The 22,490-nt window shown below is 45.7% G+C and overlaps 2 pseudogenes; both read left to right on the top strand.

The window, feature by feature from the left end:
* The first annotated feature begins 21,992 nt into the window (after positions 1-21,992).
* Positions 21,993-22,079, top strand: LOC123445772 (annotated as a pseudogene).
* An 82-nt stretch (positions 22,080-22,161) lies between these two features.
* LOC123445775 lies at positions 22,162-22,246 on the top strand (annotated as a pseudogene).
* The last annotated feature ends 244 nt before the right edge of the window (positions 22,247-22,490 follow it).

Below are 22,490 nucleotides of genomic sequence, written 5' to 3' on the forward strand. Positions count from 1 at the left end.
GTGCCCGAGGGGCGTGTGCTTGAGTCTAGGCGAGCGTGCGTGCGTGAGTCTGTCAGCGAGAGAACAGGGAAGAGCGCGTTGCCAGCACTGATAGTGGGCCGCGTCGTCCGCGTCCGAGCACGGTGGGTGTATGAGCGGGGGAGCGTGGGCGCGGCGAGTAGGAGCATGGGCGCGGCGAGGCGCCTGTGGGCGCGCGTATATAGCCCCCTCCCAGCCCTTGTGTATCATAGAGGTGTTGAGTTCGTGCTCAGAGAGTAATATAGAAGAGCCGTCAGTGGGCAAGGTGTTCGAACGCCGGAAAATCTTTTGCGTTCATCTTCCTCCCCTCCGGTCTTGTCTCTGGTTATCGCCTTCGCGTCCTGGTTCCATTATTTCGTTAACATTGTAGATGCTCTAAAGGGGTTACGGTCTCCAAAGATATGTAGAATTAGTGAGATTGCACGGTTGTCTCCATTGTGCATTGCAATATGTGAACCTAAACATATCTCACCAGCAAAACAGAGGTAGAAGAATCCTATCAAAAAAACCGAGGAAAGGTAGTAAAGGGAGAAGTACAGTCTCAGCGACATAAAATGATGGGAAAACAGACAAAAAAAAAAGATTTCATCATGCAAGAACAATTAAAATGCATTGCTAGCCAGCACAAGAAATGTGGAAATGCTGAGCCCTCATTGTTTTCATGTCAAGCCTGATCATCCGAATCGACTGCACTGAATGAACAAATCAAGTGAGCAAGCAAATAATCATGACAGCAGGTACAAAGCATTAATATTTTTATGAATAAATCTTATATCACACATTAGCTTGGTGTCCTTTGATATCTATTGCCCTCTTCAGCCTTCTGTGCCGTATAATTGTTTATAGAGGTTCTTATATAAAGGACACGCTCTCCTCAATATAGGTAAAGATATACTGGGTTGGTTCATCTAGAATTATAGGTCATTCCAACCTTCAGCTCCTCGTTGCAGAGTAGCCCGCCCATAAAACCAACACTGAATGAAGTGGACACAAGGGAAAAGAGTGATACAATGAACAACATGATCGAGTGCCTAGGCACAAGAGGGGACTGAGAGACATCTGAAAACAAGGGGGCTGCGAGGAACCACTCGCATGTGATTGCTATGTTCCTTGTAGTTTCTATGTACCTGTAGGCCGCTCACAAATCAAGCTTTTCCCGGCAGCGCAGTAACGTAATGCAACATGAAAATTCTCCAACCAAGAAGAGGTGATTTGACCTCCCCGCGCAAATCTATTTTCAGCTATGATAATCCATGCCAAAGACCTAGTTGATCCTAAAATTTGTTGAAACATATTGTCCATGTTTCTTCAATGGCTTTAACTCTTTAAGCGAATGGAATACGTTCACACATTGTCTAGGCTATAGGGTATATGACACCCTTGAGGTCGACGCAACCCTTGGATTTAGCATAATTGAAGTTGATCTAGTTCGACTTCCCTGGTTGCTTGTAGTAGACGCTTGACCCTTGTTTATATTCTTCTATTAAGAGTTTTTCTGTTCAAACCCTATGCAAAGCATTTAGTAAAACTATTTTGACTACATTGACCTCCCGCCTAAGATCTAGAGGACCCTAAAAAGTATGGAGTCACCTGCTAGAACTGAGGAACATAAATACATGATGTCTAGAGCTACATTGATCTTTTTTGTCTTTTACAATTTCTCGTAATTGACATATGTCCATTCTTTAATCTTAGGACGTGTCTAGCGAGTGGCCGTTCGCTCGTTAGACATCCATAGTGTCCGGCTATATTTGTAAATAGTTTGTCCCCTTTATTCATATTAGGAAAAGTGTCATGTGAAAAGCAAAAAATGATTGCAAAAGTAACAATGTGCACATTTGTGAGCGCATTTAGTTTGGATTTTAGGTTTTCAAAAAATATATATAACTATTGAATCAAATATCAACATATGAAGGTCCGTTTTCACCATTATAATCGTTGTGAATGGCTATTGCAAACTAGATCCCGTATGAGTATGATTTGATGAATTTTTATCTGTGCAATTTAGTCCTCATTTGGTGCAACTGCCTTAGTGGATGTGCAACTACCTTATTATCCATGTGCAATTTTTCTCTACTCGTAAACGTGCGGTTTTTCACACGTTCGAACATGTGTGAACATATTTAGTTTGTGTTTCATTTAAAAAAATCATAACTTTTGAATCGAACATCAAAGTTGATCCGCTTTCATTGTTGGAATCATGGAGTTTTGCTCTTCCAAACTAGATCTTGCATGAGTACGTTTTGATAAACTTTTCTGTGTACAATTTAATTAGTCCTCATTGGTGCAACTATCTAGTGGTCGATGTGCAACTATTTGACAGTCAATGTGCAACTTTGTACTACTCGTGGAAGTGCAATTTTCACTCATGGCACCTCCACCCCAATCTACCCCTCTACCAGTGAGATGCGCAACTTTGTCTGTTGCACTGTCCAATTGTCTTGTAGTGGATGTGCAATTTTTTTCTTGGCCAAGGATGTGCAATTTTTTTACTATTTTCTATTTTTCATAACTGCGTAGCAGTGGATGTGCAACTTCGCATGCCACCTTGGCCAACTATTAATAGTCAATATGCTACTTTCCCTCATACCCCAAGGATGTGTAGTTATCTCCGCTAGCATCTCGTCCCAATCAACCCCTATCAGTGAGATGTGCAACTTTAGGACCCTGCCTATAGGCAACTTTTTTCTACCCTCCTGGGTGTGCAATTTTTCACTATCCAACATTACTTGCCAGTGAGATGTGCAACTTTGTTTATTACCCCGATCAACTACCTAGCAAGCTATGTGTAACTTCGTTTGTTGCCCTCCCAACTGAAACTACAGATCCACAAATAAGGAAATGAATAGAGTTGCACATTGATCACTTGGGAGAGGGCGTAGCAATAAACACAATTGCACATATCGCTGATAGGTTAAGTGGGACAGGGTGTGCCAACAGTGCAAACTACCTATTCATGAGTGGGAAGGGGTTAAACAAAAATTACTAGGTACTTGGCATAGGAAGCATGCTAGTTTTACTTCATAATTAAAAAGTTGGTTCCCATGGTTGCAAGATTGTGTCGTCATAGGAAATTGGATCATGCATCTTAAAAATTGATTTTTAGAGAAGTTGCACTATGCAGTACTAAAATTGCACCATGTAGTAATATAGTTTTCCAATATAGCACCTAAGTTGGCATCATAAAAACATTCGTCAAAACATATTCATGCGGGATCTACTTTCAAAGATCTAGTTGTGAGGATTCTAACGGTGAAACAGGTCTCAATTCCGAGACGCGGTTTGAAATATATGACGTTTAAAATTTTCAAAACCGGAATTAAATGCACATACAAATCCGTCAGTGCTACCCACATGAATTCCTATGTGCCACGTCACATCTATCATGCTCCTGCCTATTTTCATCTCCTCGAACCGTACTAGAACCGAGGCAAGGGAAAATAGAGATACATTGAGCACCACGAGGAGTAGGATGCTAGATGGGACTGAGAAACATCTGAAAGCATGGGGGCTGCATGTGTTGAACGTGTCATAGTAGCTGTGCACCGTGATGTTTCTATATACCTCTAGCCCACTAACATATCATGTTTTTCACGGCAGCTTAGCCCGGTAAAGCAACAAAAATATTCTCCGGCAAATACTTGGTGCATAATATTCTCGGGCAAATACTTCGCTGATTTGTCTTCCCCGCTAGCTTCATGAAATGTTTGGTGCATAATATTTTTTCATCGGAAAATACTCCCTTCGTTCACGAATAAGTGTGCGTATATAAGATTTATGATAAATTATGGAATGAAGTACAAAAATTCATTGAAAAGGTGTAAGCCACCATCTCTCTCCTCCTTAATTAACCCATCCCCAACAGGCTAATTAAGTACCCCTCCGTAAAAATAAATATAAGAGCGTTTAGATCACTAGTTTAGTGATCTAAACGCTCTTATATTTCTTTAAGGAAGGAGCACATCTAGAAAATGAGGACACCATGTGTAGAATGTTATTAGTTTAAATAACAGTGTGATGGGCAAAAAACATTTTTTTCTATTTTAATGTTTACTAGAAATATAAAATACACTCTTTTATGGACAATTTTTGAATGAAAAAATAATTCTTATTCGTGGACGGAGAGAGTAATCAAGACACGAGACATGCTCGTGTGGTCAGCACACACGACGGTGAGTGAGAAAAAAACATATGTTCTACAAGAAATTACCTACTATGCGTGTGTCACGTCACTTTTCTAGATGCTTTTATTAACCATTTTTGGTGGAGGGAAAACCAATTTACATCTTATGTGTGACAAGCAGGCATCACGAACACTGAACTGAACCTTTTTGAATGTACGTATATCATGGAACTGTCTCCTTCCATTGGGCTGGGCTGGACGACAGAAGGACCAAACTGACGGGCTTCAGATATTAGTAGTTGATGCAGGGCTGCCCAAAAAATAAAACAAAAGTAGAAGATGGCCCGATTTTCCAAGTGCGAAAACTCAGTGAACCTTTCTCCTAGAACTATGCCACGGCCCGCTGTCAATGTTCATCGAGTACCAAACTTGGCGTTACGGAAAATCTCTACTGAGACTAAACAAGGGCCACTTGGCAAAATGGGGGACTAGCAATACGGTGGTGCCACATGTCGGTTCATAATCGACACGAGTCTACCGAGTGCCGACCTAGGAAAAGGGTTGCCAGCTTTCCTCCGACGTGCACTCGAAAAAATTGGGTACTGGGCAAGACAGTGCCACGAGTCGGACTCTTATCGATAGGAGTCTGTCGTGTTTCAAACTAGGTAGAGGTTTTGACGTCTTTCTTATATCATGCTCTCGGCAATGCTTGGGGATTGGGCAATAGGAACTTCCCCATACCACTTTCCTTGTTCGTTGTGTATCTGCCGAATTTAGCTTGCCAAAACTAAGCTGAGCTTTGTGCCATGTGGCATTTCTATTAACGTTCCGTCCCGTCTCATGGTGTAGTCTGCCGAAACTCGACAACTCATGTTTAATGTTCACCGAGATTCGAAAATTAATAACTATGGAGACTTAATGATTGTCGACCCGTGTCCAGCCGATCCTAGTTCACCTAGCACAGAAATCGGCTAATATGTTGCGGTTTTGATTTTGGGTTCTGCAAGTCCCTAGAAACTTGGTAAAGAAGGCGAATGCAGTAGTGTATGCTCCATATACCTTGCAAAAAAAGTATCCAAAACAAACCGTCTAAGTTAACCTGTACAAGCCCCCATTCACTCAGAAGTAATTTATATAGTATCATACGAACAATAAAGGGCTATGTAATTTATTTTCACATTTATTCATTTTACCTGTATCATTAAAAGTACTTCGGGATTTTTTTCTGTATGCAGCATCATTGGATACTACAAATATCATCCTGAATACTAGTTGGTTTGGTGTCCTAGGATATTTAATGCACTCGTCAGCCATTGTTGTATGAAATTGTGAGCATGAATTGGTAGCTTGTATAAAAGACACACGCTCCCTCCTTATATAACTAAAATCATATTGGACCAGAGAGTAGCATGTGCATATCCTTATCCTCCGGTCCTCACAGTAGTACTCACAACTTAATGTAACACTAGTGGAGTCGAGACTTCGGAGAATAAAGACAAAATGATCACCAGGAGGAGCTTCACGTAGGCAGGATGGGAGTAAGAGGCGTCAGAAAATATAGGGGGTCCTTGGATGAAACGAGCTACAGTGGTACAAGGACTGAATGTGTTTGCATTTGCTAAGACTGTCTACAGTATTGGCCCAGACCGAAGCGTCGAGTACTTTCCGACGCGACGAAGCAAAGCAACGCTGACGAACTCGACGAATTTCCTTTACGTCGAGATGCGTCGCACACCGTAGAGCTAGCCTCCAGTATGTTGATCTCTGATCGATGTACGTACAAGTACTTCTAGCCGGGACACAATACAAGCACATACACAGATAGTCTATCTATCTATGCTTTGATCGACTTGGTGCTAGCTGCATATGCGGACACTCGATTTGGATTGCCAGGAGGCTCATGTCGAGCCTGTGTTTTTCTATTGATTATCAACTCACGGTCTCGATACAATTGTTACAGGGGTGCAAAGTTATTTGTACTAGCTAACCAACTAGCACTAGTCTTACTCGATGATGCTTTAGAAATCTACACGGATATCGTATACACTTGGGCACGTACACAGCATGCTTAATTCCAAACATCACCCCCCTAAACACGACATCGTCATGTCACAACTCCAACGTCGATCCTTCGGTACGATTGTAGTTGACTTTCGTTTTACCTTGTTCCACGCAGTATTTCATGTAGTGATACAACGTATCAATGTGTTTGCTCCTATCATGCCGCACTGGATCCTCGCATAGAAAAATTATAGACTCACTGTCAACGTTGAGCACCACTTCTTCTGGATCTCGATTCATGAGAGCATCGTGTAGCCTTACTAGCCACACACCTTGACATTCTGCTACACTTGAAGTCGATATCATCACTTTTTGCTTTCGTGATAGCCAACTTTCTACGCTTCCATCACGGAAATCTGCCACGTTCGAGGTACTTTTACGGTCGTCATCAATTCCTTCCTTGTCACTATCACTATAGACGAGTAGTCTCGCTATCTCCTTCTTGCTCAGCTCAACGCGAGGTTTCATTGAAGCATCAATTAGATTGCAATCTTTCATGCCATAGCTTTCAAGTACCTTTCTTGCATATGCCACCTGGCATAGTGTGATCCCTTTCGGCTTTTGATGTACCTCTGGCCTAAGGTAGCAACTCAAAAAACCTAGATCATCCATCTTGAAAAGATCCTTCATTTGTAGCTTGAACTTTGCAATCACCTCTTCATCTGCTCCAGTTATCAATAGATCGTCGTCGTAGATGCCAACTAGTAGACTATCCCTTCCTTCACCTCTCTTGTATATTGCATGCTCTAGTGGGGCTTTCTCAAATCCAAGAGAAATCATAGTCTGATCAAGTTTGATGCTCCATGCCCGAAGGTCTTGCCGTTTCTCATACAAAACTTTGTGTAGCTTCAATACCTCGTGTCCTTCTCCCTCTTTGATGAAGCTCGGTGGTTAATTCACATACACATCTCCTTCTATCTCATTGTTCAAAAACGTGGATTTTACATCCATGTGATGTATCTTTCATGATTCTTGAGCCGCGAGAGCGATGAGTAATCTCACCGATTCCATCTTTGCAACGGAAACGAACACTTTTTCGAAATCCACACCTTCCTCTTGGATTTACCCTTTGACTACTTGCTTTGTTTTGTGCTTCACATACCCTTCGACATCTTTCTTGATCTTAAATCTCCACTTGAGCTCCGTGGCTTTATCGTTGTTGGGAAGATGGATGAGCTGCCATGCATTGTTGTCGTTGATCATCGACCCCAACTTCTTCTTCATAGCGTGACGCCAACACTCCTTCGTATTCGCGTCCTCAAAATCTGCCACTGGTAGACCTTGCTTTCCTTGGGAGTATAGACTGTTATATCAAATTAGCAACAGAAAAGCTCTTCTTCAGAGAATTACTGGATAACTTCGCTATGCACCGGCACGTACACGTCACTTCCTCCAAACCGCACATCTTCTTTACATTGTCTATTGATCAAACAGAGCTTTGCTCCTCGTGGCTAGTTTTCTTTTCTAGTCTAGCCAAGCAAACCAAGCTACTGATCCAAACGTATCTCCTGTTTCCTTGCATGCGTTGCTTGACCAAGCGGAGGTCATATAGTGACCAGCAGTCACCCACAGGACTGCCGGTATTCATGCTTACAGTCACACACTTGAAAAATAACGACGCTATTTCTTAAGGAAACCAAGTCCATAGGCGCGTGAGTTCATGTTTAGTTTTGCCCGTGCTTGAAAGCGAGCATTCTACACGAATTGGTTCATGGCACTCCACGCCAATTTTTTATTTACCAACGAAAATAACGCCGATATTTCTTTCAGCAAACAATGCTGCAAACCTAAACCTGTTCAATGTATCTAGTGTACCATCTCCTAACAGGTGCACCAGAAGCCATAGACACCTGGTTTTTTGCACGTTCACACATACAAATCCATCCAATAGCCATGTAGGTAACCTGCAAAAAAAATCGGAGCTCATTGCGGTTAGAAACCTTCTAGCTGTCATAACTCATTGGATTAGTTGCACCCAAAACTAGACTACACACATGCTGAAAATATGAGCAATTTACCATAGGATTTTATTAAAAGAAAAACTAGGATAAACATAACCACCATGATAAAGACAGAAGAAGGCATGTAATATAGAGATGAGATGACAAAAGACATGTGCACGTATGATCTAGAAAAGAACATATGTGTAACCGATCTATATAGACAAGGTATCATATGAAGTGATGAGTAGAAACGGAATATACCTAGAAGAGATACTATAGAAAAAAGTTACGGTAGAAACTGAAAGAAGAAGAACATTGTGGAAATTGTAGAAGCGTCTCAATCTCCATACATGGAGACCCGCGGTATATATATTGATTGAGGGAATCGGTACAGAAGATGGCAGCATCGAGGCTAACCACCAGGAGATATTACAGGAGGGTTTTAGAAGATAAAAAGATAAACATAAGAGAAGGAAATCTCCTAACTACCGACCTGTACAATAGATAGATATATAACACTCCCCCATAATCGCAACTATGACAAGTTGAGATTACGTTTAAACTCTTCAAAACTTCGAGCTAGCAAAGCTTTAGTGAATCCATCTGCAAGCTGATTTTTGGATGGGATAAATCTGATCTCAAGCTGTTTATTGGCCACACGTTCTCTCTCAAAATGAAAATCTATTTCAATGTGCTTTGTCCTGGCATGAAAGACCGGATTTGCAAACAAGTACGTGGCACCAAGATTATCGCACCAGAAGCACGGCACCTGAGTTTGAATTACCCCAAGTTCTCTAAGCATGGATTGAACCCAAATGACTTCTGCTGTTGCATTTGCTAGTGCTTTATACTCTGCTTCAGTGCTTGACCTGGAAACAGTGGCTTGCTTTCTTGGGCACCATGATATTAAGTTAGATCCATAAAAAATAGCAAAACCACTTGTTGACCTTCTATCATCCAAACAACCAGCCCAGTCTGTATCTGAGAAAGCACTAACAAGTGTGGAAGGTGACTTGCTGAGTGTTAGACCCAAGTGCATAGTGTTGCTTATATACCTGAGGATTCGTTTTGCAGCTGTCCAGTGGGTTGTGGTAGGTGCATGAAGATACTGACACACCTTATTAACTGCAAAAGAGATGTCAGGTCGAGTAAGGGTCAAGTACTGAAGTCCACCAACCAGACTTCTGTAACTAGTGATGTCCTCTTGGTGCAAGGGTTCTCCTTCTGTTAAGGACAAGGGTTCTGAACTAGACAAGGGTGTTGGTGAAGATTTACAATTCTGCATACTAATTCTACTTAGCAGTGCAGAGGCATACTTTGCTTGAGATAGATGAATACCATTGTTGTGTTTCTTGACTTCAATACCCAAGAAGAAATGCAGATCTCCCAAATCCTTGAGAGCAAACTCAGAGCTTAAATCCTTAAGCAATGCTATCACGACTTCATCAGAAGAACTAGTAACAATGATATCATCAACATATATCAAGACAAATATGGATGTGTTATGCTTGTTATAAATGAACAGGGAGGTGTCAGATTTTGATGGAACAAAACCAAGAGACTGGAGTTTCATACTTAACCGTGAATACCATGCTCTGGGTGCCTGTTTCAAACCATACAGGGCTTTATCAAGCTTGCAGACATATGATGGTGCATTCTTATCCTCAAAACCAGGAGGCTGTTTTATGTAAACTTCCGCTTCCAGAACACCATGGAGAAACACATTTTGGACATCTAGCTGTCTCAGGCTCCATCCCTTGGACACAGCTATTGATAACACAAGACGGATTGTCGTAGCTTTAACAACAGGACTGAATGTATCCTCATAATCTATACCATACCTTTGCTTGAATCCCTTGGCTACAAGTCTTGCCTTGTATCTGTCTATGGTACCATCAGACTTTTTCTTGATTCTATAGACCCACTTACAGTCAATCAGATTTCTGCCTGGTCGTGGGGGCACTAGGTGCCATGTTTTATTTATGCGCAATGCCATGATTTCATCTTCCATAGCTGTCTTCCACCTCGGATCATCAAGTGTTGTCATTAAACTGTTAGGCTCACCAGTTGTGCAAGACATACCAATTTTAGAGAAATTTTTGTAATTTAAACGAGTAGTGACTCCCTTCTGTAGCCTTGTGCGCGGCGCCACAGGAGATCCATGATCTGCGTCAGGTGCTGGTGAATCGGATCCCGAGGATGATTATGTCGTTCCTGCTGGCGAGCGCGATCGAGGCGAGGCGGCAGGCCCGGGCGAATCTGGCGCATGCAGCCGGTCGGAAGTGGAGGGCTCCGACGAATCCGGCGCCGGCCAATCAGGCGAGCGAGGCCCAGCCGCGCGAGTAACCTCCCGACACGCGTCGTCAGGTGGTTGGTGCGGGGCGGCAACGTCGCTTTCGCGACCGTGCGCATGCTCGAGGCGCTCGGGGCCCAAGGCGCGACCAGGTGCTGTCCGCCCTGTCCACCCAGATCCCGGAGGGGATGTTGCCGCCTGTCACGAGGATCCCGAGACAGATCCTCCTCGGGGCGCGTCCGTGTCTCCAGCTGGGTGGCACATGAAATCTTGCCCGTTTTGCCTCCGATGTTCACCATTTTCTGCAGCAGTAATATCAGACATAATATGATGATTAGATGCAAGTTCATTAGTACTATTAATCTCTCCCCCATGATCAACGCCGGATAAGGATGAGGGCAGGAGGAGTATTTCTTTGCGAAGCAAGGCGCCGGCATTTGGGTGGAGTTTGGCAAAGGGAAAAACTGTTTCATCAAAGACGACATCTCGAGAGATATACACACATCATGTGGCTACGTCAAGACACTTGACGCCTTTGTGTTGTGCACTGTAGCATATAAAAACACATTGTGTCGAGCGAAACATGAGCTTCTTGTTGTTATAGGGACGGAGATTTGGCCAGCAGGCGCAGCCAAACACACGAAGATGTGAGTAGTCGGGTTTGGTATGAAGTAGACGTTCCGTTGGTGTTTCATGATTGATGACGCGGCTAGGCAGAATATTTATGAGGTGTACTGCTGTGAGAAAGGCCTCATCCCATACCTTTAGAGGCATAGAGGCGGCGGCAAGAAGGGAGAGGCCAACATCAACAATGTGCCTGTGCTTGCGCTCGGCTGACCCGTTTTGCTGATGAGCGTGAGGGCAAGAAACATGATGAGAGATTCCTATTTGTTGGAAAAAGGAGTTGAGTTTTTTGTACTAACCTCCCTAGTCGGACTGCATAGCAAGTATTTTGCAGTCAAATTGTCGTTCTACAAGAGCCTCAAAGTTAAGGAAGATTTGGAAAACGTCGGAGCATTTTTTTAAGAAGGTATATCCAGGTATACTTGCTAAAATCATCAATGAAACTCACATAATAGGTGTGGCGGCCAACAGAGGAGGGGGCGGTCCCCAAACATCTGAAAACACAAGTTGGAAAGGTTTTGCAGACACACTGGTGGATATAGGATATGGTAACTGGTGGCTTTTCGCTCTTTGGCAAGAGTCACAAATAGTTTCACGATCATGCTCATCAACAAACGCGAGCTTATTTTTGCTAAGAATCTGATAAACAATGGAAAAAGATGGGTGGCCTAAACGATTATGCCATCGTTCTCAAGACACTTGAAGACTCCATAGGCTTGCTTATTGAACTTGGAAATTTTGGGAATCAATGGGTAGAGGCCTTGCACACATCTACCGCGATAAAGCACCCTCCTCGTGACCCGATCCTTGATCAAAAAGAAAAAGGGGTGAAACTCTATGAAGACACCATTATCAAGAGTAATGCGATGTACTGACAAAATATTTTTGGATGCATTGGGAATATGAAGCACATCATCTATGAGAATATCACGGTGTCGGGTTTGAATAATAGACTCTCCAACATGACTAATCATCATACCTGGACCGTTTTCAGCGGTGTGAACTTGATCTTGTCCGTGATACTTCTCGTGCATGGTCATCTTCTCGAGTTCAGAGGTGATGTTCTCATTCGAGCCGGAGTCAAGGTACCAATTGGACTCAACTCCGTATGAAGCATCCGCTGCAGCTGTAACACGCCTTCTTCTCGAATTATCTTCTGCATAGCGCCACTTACATTCTTTTGCAATATGGTTAATTTTCTTGCAGATCTGGCATTTGTTTTCATACTCCTCATAGCCGGCGAAACGGCCCCCTTGATTGTTGTTGTAGTAGTGGTGCGGAGGGCCATTGTTGTTGTAGTAGCCCCCGCCACCGCCGTCACGGTGACCATTGCCTTGGCCACCGCCAGTGTCGTGGTTGTTGTAGCCGCCGCCGCCGCCATGGTTGTTATAACCACCACCGCCATGGTTGTAGCCGCCGCTGCCCATGCCAGGGTAGTCGCTACTAGGGTTTTGGCCACCACCGCCAGAGTAGCCGCCGCCGTGACCACCTTGCTTCTGGTTGCAGTAGCCACCTTTCCCGCCACCCGATCGACCCCTGGAGGCGGCGTTCGCTGATGACTTGAAGCCACCAGCGCCACTGAACATCTCAGCGCGTTGATCAAAGTTTGCCACCATAGAGAAGAGCGCGTCGACGGTGATGGGCTCGGTGCGGACGTCGAGTGGAGAGATGATGGGCTGATACTCCATATCAAGCACGGCGACGATGAAGGAGATGAGTTCATCCTCCCCGATCGGTTTGCCTGCCGCCGCAAGCTCGTCGGAGAGGGCAAGCATCTGCCCGAAGAAGGTGGAGGCCGACTGTGACCCCTTCTGGGAGTTCGTGAGTCCCGATCTGATGTTGTTGACACGAGACAGAGAGACCGCAAAAAACATATTTGCTAGTGCAGTCCAAATTGCATGTGATGATTCAAGCGAGGCTACTTGAACAAGCACCTCCTTGGATATGTTTCGGAGAAGATATGCTACGATTTGCTGATCTTGAACTAGCCAAGGATTATGAGCAGGGTTGGAAACTACATGTTCTTTGCCATCTTTGTCTTTGCTGATGATTGTTTTTGGAGGCTCCTCTATAGTCTGATCTATAGCCAAACAAGCCGGCGCCCAATATCTGGGATCATGCTTGGGCTCGCCAGAGAACATAGTTCGTCCGGCTAAGGGGTTCTGAGGTGTTGTAGTTGAGGCCAGAGGAGGGGACTGCGGAGGAGGAGGATATGGTTGCGGTGTGGTGGTTCTGGGAGGGAAACAGATGGAGGAAGATGAGCTAGATGTCGTGGAAGAGGCCTGCTCTGTATACCATGTGGAAATTGTAGAAGCGTCTCAATATCCATACATGGAGACCCGCGGTATATATATTGATTGAGGGAATCGGTATAGAAGATGGCAGCGTCGAGGCTAACCACCAAGAGATATTACAGGAGGGTTTTAGGAGATAGAAAGATAAACATAAGAGAAGGAAATCTCCTAACTACCGTCCTGTACAATAGATAGATATTTAACAAACATGAGTACGTACTGAGTTGCAGCAGCAGTAGGATTGGTGTTGGCGTTGTCGTTGGCCATGTTACCAGAGAGGTGGTCGACGTCAGGGAAGTAGTCGTCGTCCGGAAAGAAATCGTCGGTGTCCGTGATGGAAGCTAGTAGTCGCGCTGGGCGCTCCCAAAAACCTTATCGGCCTTCTCCCGTACGGGACTCGAAGAGACGAAGTTTCGGAGGCCTACTGTCCCGACGAACGGTGCACGCCGCAAGACGGGATGGGGAAGAACGTAGCAGTAGCACAGGGAAAGGAACCGGTGGCGAAGGGAACTTCTGTAATCTCTGCCGAATGTAGGAGATGAACTCACGCACACAAGATAGAAGAGAAGTACACGGGAGTTTTGGCACCGCACAACTTGTGCCTTTTCTGACTCTCTTTCTCTTGATTAACCCAAGTGATTACACGGGTATTTAAAAGGGTAGAAAACGCACGGGCCAAGCCATACACACCGGCCTGATCCTAAACTCACGCTCCACACACGCATGTACTCCACTAAACAAGTGCATGCACATCCAGCCATTCCTAGACCAACTCAACGTCTTTGCCTCAACTAACTCATCTCACTTTGAGCTAGTCTCTTGGCACGGCAACGTATAGACCCCTCTCGCTCTTGGCTGCATGCATGTATTGATCAAATCTACCTAGCACTTATGCATGTACTCACAACTCCTGGCTTCACTTGACCGATGATCAGCTCGCACCATTGCCGAACTGTCAGTCCACTTCACCATGATAGCATGCATCGCTGTACTAGACTTAGACTGAACAGACCCAAACGAAAATAAACTAGACAAACTACTAAACAACAATGGTGAACACCAACAATCACCCCCTTAACCTTGTTGTGCTTTATTCGATCACCTCTATGACGACCTTCACAGCAGCGCCGTCTCGTCGTGGGCATCCACGGTGGCGAGATGAGCCTGCTCCTTCCTTGGCACGGTGCAATCTTTAGCGTAATGTCCGTAGTCTTGGCAGTTGTAGCAGCGCACCTTGCGGATGTCGAAGTTGCTCCTCCTCTTGCTGGTGCCACCGCGCTCACCCTTCCGCGCCTCCCACTGCGCTGCCGTGAGCATGAGCTGGTCGCCGCCTCGTCCACCGCTATCCTGAGTGCGCCGCCTCGTCCGCTCCTCGAACGCCTTCAGCCGCCCGAGCGCCTCCTCGAACGGCATCTTGTCGACGTCGCAGAACTTCTCAATTCCGGCCACCGCCGCGTACAGCCGGTCCGGCGCAGTGTCGAGCAATTTCGTCACCATTGCCGCATCGTCGAGCGTCGCTCCGAGGGCCGCATACCTTGCTGCCATGCTACTGATCCTCCCGGCGTACGCATCCATCTCGTCGCCGTCCTCCATGCGTAGGCGATCGAACTCACCGCGGAGAGTGGAGAGCCGCGCCGCCCTCACCCGGTCCGCATCGATGAACCGTGTCTTCAGGCTCGCCCACAGCTCCTCCGCCGTCTTCTTCGACGACACCTGCAACAGGATGTCTTCGGAGAGCGCTCCGAGGAGGTATGCCCTCGCCGGCTTGTCCTTCTTCGCGATGACCGCCGCCTCCGAGTCCTCCGCCGGAACCACCGCTTCCCACAGCCCTTGCGCGTCGAGGTTCGCCTCCACCTTGATCGACCACACGGTGTAATTGTCACTGGTGAGCATCGGCACGGGGAGCGACACCATGCTCCCTCCGGCGTCGTACGGGACGATGGACATGGCCGACGTAGTGGATCGCAACGAAGCTCTGTATACCAAATGTAATCTCTGCCGAAGGTAGGAGATGAACTCACGTACACAAGATAGAAGAGAAGTACACGGGAGTTTTGGCACCGCACAACTTGTGCCTTTTCTGACTCTCTTTCTCTTGATTAACCCAAGTGATTACACGGGTATTTAAAAGGGAAGAAAACGCACGGGCCAAGCCATACACATCGGCCTGATCCTAAACTCACGCTCCACACACGCATGTACTCCACTAAACAAGTGCATGCACATCCAGCCATTCCTAGACCAACTCAACGTCTTTGCCTCAACTAACTCATCTCACTTTGAGCTAGTCTCTTGGCACGGCAACGTATAGATCCCTCTCGCTCTTGGCTGCATGCATGTATTGATCAAATCTACCTAGCACTTATGCATGTACTCACAACTCCTGACTTCACTTGACCGATGATCAGCTCGCACCATTGCCACTCCGTCAGTCCACTTCACCATGATAGCATGCATCGTTGTACTAGACTTAGACTGAACAGACCCAAACGAAAATAAACTAGACGAACTACTAAACAACAATGGTTAACACCAACAACTTCTGATGCATTATCTCGGGAGAGGAGCGACCTCTCTTTTATAGGCGCAGGAGAAGGAGGCGAGAGGCCAGCGACGGGAGCCGAAGAGTGCGACGGGATATGAAATGAAGAGACAGCAGCGATGAAACTGTAGTGTTTGCTTTCAATATCCACTAGCAAAACGTTCAACTTCTTCGAATGGACCAAGTACAGCTCCCTCGCCGAGGAGAAGCAGTTCAAACACAGGCTCGGCCTCATCGACCGGCAATGGCATGACCAAGGCTACTTCGTCTTCTCCTGGGAGAAGGGAAGGACCGAGGAGGAAACACGCAAGATCTTTACGGAGTGGAAGGTACGACATGGAATTACCTACAATTCCATCGCGCACGAGGAGCGCCGGTACACCATATTTAAGGAGGCCCTCCACGACATGGACCAGCACAACGCTGGCTACGCCATCGGGGTCTACAGAAACAACCGATGCATCGATCAGTTCACCCATCTCACCCAAGAGGAGTACGAAGCCGTTTGCTGCGGGTACTGGGAGGAGATGCCGTCGGAGGCCGAATTACAGAGGGTGGGTCAGATCCAGCAGCGGTTGTGGCAGGCATTTTCCGGGTCCTTGATTTAATTCTTGCATTGGTTGGCAGGAAATTTACTGGATTGCATTTTTATAGGTCATCATGCGTGTCCAATGTTTTGCTATACCAACAAAGAGTAGACTGTCTTTTTTAACATAAGAGTAGATGGTTTTCTCAGAGATGAAGTTGTCAGGATCGATATATATGTGTGTGTATGTTGCCTCATTGTAAAATGCGTACTATTTTACTAGAGTTGACCAAAGTATGTGAAGTGTTTTAGCAACATCTGAATTAATATTGCGACTTTGTTGAACTATTTGCTTACTACTCCCTCCGTTCCTAAATATAAGACATTTTAGAGATTATACTATAAACTACATACGGATGTACATAGACATATATTAGAGTATAGATTCACTCATTTTACTCCGTATGTAGTCTTCTAGTGAAATACCTAAAATGTCTTATATTTTGGAACGGAGGGAGTAATAAAGTGGCCGCATGCATCATTCTCATGCAGAGGCCGGGGGATAACCTCATTTTCGAAAAAAAAACTGAATTAATATAGCACATGGCTTCACTAATTATGCAAGATAGGAGAGGGAGCAGAGGGTTATTCTTTCATGCAAGAATATACTCGTGCTGGTTGGATTATATTCTTGCCTTGTTTAGGCACATGGGACAGACCACAGTGCTTCTATTTTCCATATTTGTGAACTACTAAAACTTGCAAAAAGCTTCCAGCACATATACACGGGGACGATATCAATTGCAGACATGGAGATGGAGCAGAGCTATTCTCTTGCAAGTAGTGTTTTTATAATAAGTAGCGGTTTTTTCAGGTATGTTCATTGATTAGAATCGCCCGCTATTTGGCTGCGTTCGCCCGCTAATCGCGGCTAGAAAATCTTCCCGTGATCTGCCAGTAGTATAAAATCATTGAAGATCGCGCCACTATCGCCCGAGATCGCTACATTCCTTTGTTGGCCATCGCGGGAAAATTCTTCTACCGGTAAACCGTTTTGCCTGCGATTTTAGTCTATGGGTATGTTTAATCATTGTATTTCTTTTCAATTAGCATCGCGACATTCTCCCCTCGGGAACGGGCACTGAAATGTTGTTAATAAATGTTTTGTTATAGTTATTTCCGGACAACAAATGAATCTGTTGAGTACTCCCTCTGTCCCAAAATAACTGTCTCAACTTTGTACTAGCTCTAGTACAAAGTTGTACTAAGCTTAAGACACTTATTTTGGGACGGAGGGAGTACTATTTCACTGTTAAAGAAATAGGCAATTTTCCGAGCAGATTAATCCATGAAATAATTACTAACATGGCATTGACTAGGTTCATGACATACTGATCACGTAGTATAATAGCAAGTACTACGCACATAGCAGAAACATCTACGCATATAGTCAATACTACTAGTACAGACAGAAACAGGAGAGAGACAAACACATCATACCCTCCGATCGGCCAGTTGGTTGTAGCAGCAGCGGCGGCGGCGGCAGTATCCTCTGCCGCCTTCTTCTCGGCTTCGGCCTTCTCGCGGAGACGGTCAGCTTCGCTTGGTGAAGACATGGCGATGACGAGGGCGACGCGGACGTAGACGAAGCAGACGGACGGAGGCGAGCAGTCGCGTGATCGCTCCCCAAAAACCTAATCGCCCCTCTCCCGTACAGGAACCGGAGAGGCGAGGTTTCGGAGGCCTGCTCTCCCGTCGACCGTGTACGCAGTAAACGAGACGGAGTCGCCGGCGGCAGCAGCAGTCAAGGAACGAACGCGTGAGGCAGATGTGATCTGATTCTCATGACGGCTAGGGTTGGCGATAGACTGCTTATAAAGGCGGCTGGGTGGAGAGACGTGGGCCAAACCCACGTCCGAGTCGGTAACAGCCACGATCCGACGTCTCGGATCGTGCCTTGTCCGTTACGTATTCTCCGTTCCTGACCGGCAAAAATAAGCGCGTAGGTATGAGCTCGGCTCGGCTCATTCCCGCAACCCGCGGCACGTCGTGGCGAGGCGTGGCGAGGCGGGCGGCGGAGAAGGAGTGCGCGAGGGCACCTTCTCTTCTCACTCTCCAATAGCATGTGGAAGAGAGACCCTTATAAAGGGGTCCAACTTCTCCTCCACTAGCGGGGTGGGACTAAACTTCCCACCACCTTGTCATGCCATCACCTACATGGGCCCTTGGAGATTTTTCTGAAATTTGTCTTATGGGCCTAAGGCCCATCTCTAATTTCAACGTATGCATAATATTGATTAATTTTGACAAACTGTATGTTTACCCCGAATAATAGGATGAAAAATATAAGAGAAAAAAAGAAAAAGAAAAAATTACACAAGCTTAAATCTGATTGGTGGAATGAGTTTTGACATGGATCGGTGACGTGGCAAACATCCGGCCATCCATCCACCCGTCCATCCACCCCCCCCCCCCCCCGCAGCAAACCTCACCCAACCCATCGTGCCCTCCTCTTCCTCTCTCTGCGCTAACCCTAGCCGACGCCTCCCTCTCTCCCCCGATCCCACCCGATACGGATCGCCCAACCCTAGCCGCCGCCGTGATCTGACCAGGGGTAGCCTCGACGGCGTTGCGGAGAGGAGTGCCGCCCCGTAGAGTGACCGCTTCGTCTGTGTGGAGGCCGTCGCCCAGGAGGGCAACGACGCCGGTGGCATGGTGGCCACTGCAGAGGGCGCGGTGCGGGCCAGCCTCGACACCGACGAGCTCATGGCGCTCATGCATGGCTCAGGGGCACGCCGAGTGGAGGAGGGGGAGGGGAGGGGTGGGGGATTTGGTTTGTGATTTTTGGATTTTCGGTCCGAGCGGCGATGGGGTTGCTGTCGCGGTCGGAGGAGGTGGCGGCGTTGGTCAGGCTCAAGGTGGCGGCGGGGCCGATCAGGCGCGAGATCCCGCCTGAGATGCACTGGGCCTTCGCCTACGAGATGCTCCAGCGGGTCTCCTGCAGCTTGGCGCTCGGACCCGAGCTCCGCAATGTCGTATGTGCTCCTTCTCCTCCCTTTCCCCCCTTCAACCCCAGATCCCCTCCGATCCCTAGAATCCCTAAGGCACTCACAGCCGCTGATTTTGACCCTTCCTGCAGGTGTGCGTCTTCTACCTCGTGCAAGGTCTGGTTCTGATTCCGCCATGGATTCGATTCCTTGGTGCTCGTTTGGGGATCCGATCCAGTCTGGTCTCTTGTCTCCTCTCCTCTTGCTTGGATTCGATTCGGTTGACCACCATTACTATGTATGTAGATCTTGCTAGAGATTTTCGCATCTACTGCTGCTAGTTCGATTCGTAGTTGTATTGCACATACTACTACTACTATCGATTCAATTACAGGTTCCTTTGGTTCTTTGTTAGCGCTACTAGTACTACTCCTACCATATACCAGTGTTAATATATTGAGATTGATTCTGGTAGTGTTGGGTAGCCAGTAGAACTTTTATGATGTAAGTTAAAAGGGTACTGTGTGACTAGACTGAAGAAATTGTGTTGACAAATTCTCCTGCACCACCTTATTTTTTCACTAGACTGAAGAAACTTGACTGCAGATGCACCAGTTGCTCATTTTTAAATACTCCTAGTGTTAAAATGGCCATGTTGTATAAAATTCATCTGGATATGTGTTGAAAAATCAGTTAAATTGTCTTCACAGAAACTTTACTGAAAAATTCGGTTAAGTTCAATCACCATTCTGAATTTTGACCACATGAGTACATGACCAATCTTAAGAGTTTAAAACATTATCCAAATAATCATGTCCCACATTATTGCCAGGGCAAGAGTAGTAGCACGAGTAGGATTTTGCAAATTGAATCAAAAAGGAAGTCATTCTTTGCTTCTACTACCTGAACAAAGTCCTGTCGGCTGCACCATGGCTCTTCTATACTCCTCAAGTATCAGTCAGTAAACAAGGATAAAAATGATGGGGACTTTGCACCTTTGAGAAAACTGTAGGTGGTTTACCCACTGCAAGCATGTTAAGGAAGCAAAATGTTCACAGAGAGTTTCCAGTAGAGTGGCAATTTTTGAATGGCACTTCAGCTGTGAAATTCAGAGCAAGACTTCTTGTTTTGTTGTGGAGTTTAGACGTTCAGCTTATCATTCAAGACTTATATGCATGCGTTTCCAGCTGTAGAATTCAAAGCAAGACTTCATGTATTTCTGAAATTTAACATGTCAGCATCATTAATCTTGTCTGACTGAATGTTTCCAAAATTAACATGATTGAGTGTTTCCAAAATTAACATAATCTTGCCATTTCCCGATTGAATGTTTCCAAAATTAACAGAATCTTGTCATTTCCTGATTAATTTTTTTTATTAAATGTTTCTAAAATTAACAAAACCTTGCCATTTCCCAATTGAATGTTTCCAAAATTAACAAAATCTTGTCATTTCCTGATTAAAAGTTTCCTGATATTTTTTTCCCAATACAAACAAAATCTTGCCATTTCTTGGTCGAAACAGTAGCACCAGCAGGTGATAGGGAAAGGATAGGACGCTGCGAGACGTCGGTGTGACTGCCGGGTGGCGGCGTGCAATGGGCTGGGTGGTTGCGTGTGGTGGCGCTGGTCGCTCTGACCACCGTGCGGAAGCTAGGGTGGTGCGCCGCAGAAGCCGGCGTGCGAGGGCTGTGGCGGCGACGCGCTCTGATCTGGGGCCATGGAATGTGCTATCGGTGGTTGGGGTGGTCGCGGCAGGAGGCGACGAGATCGCGTTGGGAGAGAATCGCGGAGGTGCAGATCCTGGGCAGCGGAGGAGCAGGTTGACGGGCGGAGGAAGAAGAAAGGAGACAGGATCTATCTGTAACAGATTTTATGGTACGAGGGGGTTTTGGCAAAATTTCCATTACACTGTGGGTGCGACATTAATTTCGGGATGGAGGGAGTACTAATATATTGTTGCAAGCACTGGAATTTCCATTCCATTTGTATAAAACTGTATGTGTAGTGATTGTTGTATTTTGTTGTGTTCACTATTCAGGTTAGGATTGCTCGGATCTTTACCACCTATGGCCCGCGCATGTGCATTGACGATGGCCGTGTTGTCAGGAACTTTGTTGCTCAGGTAAACACACAACGCTGTTGCTCTGCTAGTTTAAAAACCGCAAGTTTCTTTTCATTTCCGAACTAACACCCGAATGCTCTATGTTAATATAATGGCAGGCGCTAAGGAAGGAGCCTTTGATGGTTTACGGCGATGGCAAGCAGACCAGGAGTTTCCAATACGTTTCTGATTTGGTAGGTCATCTCTAACCATCAATGAACAATAATTATGGCCATGCTATCTGGAATGCGCTTTCTAAAATAGCACTCTTCCAAGTTGAGGGGTTGATGAGGCTGATGGAAGGTGATCACATTGGGCCATTCAACTTGGGCAACCCCGGTGAGTTCACCATGCTGGAACTGGCCATTCAACTTGGGCAACCCCGGTGAGTTCTCCATGCTGGAACTGGCCAAGGTTGTCGAGGACACCATCGACCATGATGGTAAGTTCAATAACACTATTATGATGATGGTGTGCTGAGCAGAGGATGTGAAACATTTAGACCACTGAGACCTTTTTTGGTCTTTGATGTATCTAAAATCGAGCTTTTTAAAACTGATGCTAGGCATGCCATCACTATATATATATTGTTGTAGAGATGCTTGAGGTGGTTCTGTTATTGTGGTACACAATGGAGTTTGTCAGCTAAGCATATGATGTTACTAGGAGATGCTACTGAGATGTCACCCATCGTTAAGTATCTTAAACCGAACTTTTTAAAACTGATGCTTGGTTTAGCTAGTGCTTGTAGCTTAGAGTGAGTATTGCTTATCTGCTTGTCAATCGAAATCCACAACACACTGAATTTAGCAGTGAGTATTGCTTATTGCTTATCTATTTGTCTTCTTAAAAAGAATGGCATGTTGATTGAGGCCAAACATTGATGGGAATGCCTTAGCTTTTTCTTTTTCTGCTGGAAACCTTTTTTTGCTTCAGGTTTCTTGACTGGTCAGCCTGGCATCTTACCTTATTAACT

The sequence above is a fragment of the Hordeum vulgare genome, chromosome 3H (genome assembly GCF_904849725.1).
Source record: "Hordeum vulgare subsp. vulgare chromosome 3H, MorexV3_pseudomolecules_assembly, whole genome shotgun sequence".
NCBI classification, from domain to species: domain Eukaryota; kingdom Viridiplantae; phylum Streptophyta; class Magnoliopsida; order Poales; family Poaceae; genus Hordeum; species Hordeum vulgare.